Here is a 2,991-nt window from a genome sequence, read left to right on the forward strand (position 1 = left end):
CTTGATGAAGTGTACCCTGAAAAAACTAAATCTGGCAAAAATATGCATATAAGAACATGCTAGTACTTGGTAAAGAACCAGAAATTAATTGCTCTTATTTAGTTTGTTTTTTATGAGAGCAAATTAAACAAGATTGCCTATAGGTCAGCATCACCGGGCGAGCGATGAGAAGACCGCGCAGTGGCTGGCGATGAACGGACCAAAGTTGGCGGGTTGTCGTGTACGCAGGCATCGCCGCGCCGGCACGACTTGATTCTCGATAGCCCCGTACGAGAATCCAATCAAGTCAAACAACTTCACCTGCACGACCAGATTCCCGTTCAAAGAGTTACGGCACTTCAACTCTGTACGCCCCGATCTACTCTTTCTTATCCTGCCATCCTTGAACCAGTCGCCATCTCCATCACCATCTCCATCGCCATCGTCATGACTTCAGCACTTCATCACCGGGTGAATGCGGCTATATATGCATGTACCACCATAGCTCATGTCAAATAACAGCAGCGAGTCGCCTTTGCACACACTTGCAGCCTCTCAAAGTGCTAGCTACTCTCCCTCGCACACTCAGCCGTGCCATCAGATCACATACTCAATTTCATTGCCATGGTGACCTTCACGGCCCGCCGGAGCGAGCCTGAGCTGGTGCGCCCGGCGCGGCCGACCCCCGTCGAAACGAAGGCCCTCTCCGACCTCGACGACCAGTGGTCGCTGCGGTTCTACGAGTCCATCGTCGGCTTCTTCCGAAGCCCGCCAGGAGAGAGCACCACGCCGGGCAAAGTTGCCAAGGGCATCAAGGCGGCCGTGGCGGGGGCTCTGGTGTACTACTACCCCATGGCCGGACGCCTGAGGAAGCTCCCCGACGGCAACAAGCTGGTAGTGGACTGCACGGGGGAAGGGGTGATGTTCGTGGAGGCCACCGCGGACGTGCGGCTGGAGGACCTCGGGCAGCCGCTGGTGCCGCCGTACCCGTGCGTCGAGGAGTTCTTGGGAGACGCCGGCAACACGAGAGATGTCATTGGCAAGCCTCTGCTCTCCCTGCAGGTAGCTCACTTTCTTAACTCTACTTTGTTTCCTGACGTCGAGGAGTATAGCTTATGGGCAGTAAACTTATTAATTTGTACTCCCTCCGTTCCTAAATATAAGTCTTTTAAGAATTTTCACTAGAAAACTACATACGGATGTATGTAGACATATATTAGAGTGTAGATTCACTTATTTTGTTCCGTATGTAGTCCTCTAGTGAAATATCTAAAAATACTTATATTTAGGAACGGAGGGAGTATGACGTTGTACCACATGTTATCGTGGGTCTTTTTCACTGGTTGAAAATTTAGAGAAAGAAAAGGTTGCTAGGAAATTAAGCTTGTTCATTATCCTCTTCTGGGTTTAAAATTCAGAGTTTGCATGGAGAAAATAAGTTGCTAGGGAGGTTTTGCTCCTTACCGTTTCCATTCTGGTAGCGCACTGTTCGCCGATCTTGTGTAAACTTTTACCGTTTTCAAATTAATAAATAATTGCTTTGTGTTTACGTTTGATGCTGCAACTAAACTTAAATAGTGATTGCACATACAATTTGGATAGTTTGCCCTAAATATGAATCAATGTTTGATGTAGAGAAACTAATGCTGGAGTTTACTATCAACTAAGATGGATCTAATATTTATTCCAGTAGTGCTATTATTTGTTGAGATGAAACAAAATCCAAACTACGTCCGTTTTGACACTCAACTCTGATAGCACGTTCTAATTATACATCTTAGAGGGATACCATGCTACCATCCATGACTTAACCATATATATGCCATTTGTTTTGTAGGTGACAGAACTCAAATGTGGAGGATTCGTTATTGGGCTTCACATGTGTCATTGCATTGCCGATGGTTTTGGCATCCTCCAGTTCATAAAATCTATAGCCGATTTGGCATGTGGTGAACTTATCCCAACCACTTTGCCTGTGTGGAAAAGAGATATTTTCACAGCACGTAACCCACCCTCTGTCTCACATGTCTACCCGGCTTATAAACCATTTCTTCTTGGGTTAGATTGTAGAGGAGATGATGTGATGCTATCAACTCCACCAGAAACTATGGAAGTGCAATATTTATTCTTTGGACCAAAAGAGATAGAAATTTTAAGAAGTCATATCTCGGGACATCTCTCCAAATCTACAACAACATTTGAATTGATTACTGCCGTCATGTGGCGATGCCGCACATTGGCATTGGGTTACGGATCTAGTCAGAAAGTACGTGTCATGTTTAGTTTAAATGCACGTGGCAGAAGCATTAATGGGGAAAGTGTTATCATCCCACGTGGTTACTACGGAAATGCACATTTCTCTCCCGTGGTTGAGGTCACAGTTGATGAGTTGTCTACAAAGCCGCTGGCTCATATACTTGAGCTAATGCGCAAAGTCAAGATGGACACCACTAAAGATTGCGTGAAATCCATGGTAGATTTGATGGCATTATGGCGAGAGTGGTCACCGTTCTGCATGGATAGAACATACGAGGTTAGTGACACAAAATGGGTTGGAGGCAATACCCTACAATTTGGGAAAGCTGAGCTGGTTGCTTCCGGTACGCCACATGCAGGGGATTTCACTTCAAAGTTGATAAGCTATCATACAAAGTGCAAAAATCAAGACGGTGAAGACTCAACGGTGGTATCAATCTTATTGCCAAAATTGGCAATGGAGAAATTTACAAAAGAGATGGCAATTTGGTTGAAGAAATAAAATGGATATGTAGAAAATATAATTATTCCATTTTACTTTCTACTTTTATGATGATTTAGTATTAAGGTTGAAAAAACATCGACCAAAGTTGGTTGTGTACCGCCATTAAACCACATAGGAAACTAGACATGATACCACTTGTCATATTATTGATGTATCGTCCTAATTCATGTATTGTTATTTATGATACATTTTCATTTTTGTTTAAGAAAATATTGACTACAACAATTATCATTAGTGCTTTATTTCTTTTG

At 43.8% G+C, this 2,991-nt stretch overlaps 1 pseudogene; it reads left to right on the forward strand.

Moving 5' to 3' along the window:
• The first annotated feature begins 561 nt into the window (after window positions 1-561).
• On the forward strand, window positions 562-2,772 carry LOC123399360 (annotated as a pseudogene).
• The last annotated feature ends 219 nt before the right edge of the window (window positions 2,773-2,991 follow it).

This window comes from Hordeum vulgare, chromosome 5H (genome assembly GCF_904849725.1).
Source record: "Hordeum vulgare subsp. vulgare chromosome 5H, MorexV3_pseudomolecules_assembly, whole genome shotgun sequence".
Lineage (NCBI taxonomy): Eukaryota > Viridiplantae > Streptophyta > Magnoliopsida > Poales > Poaceae > Hordeum > Hordeum vulgare.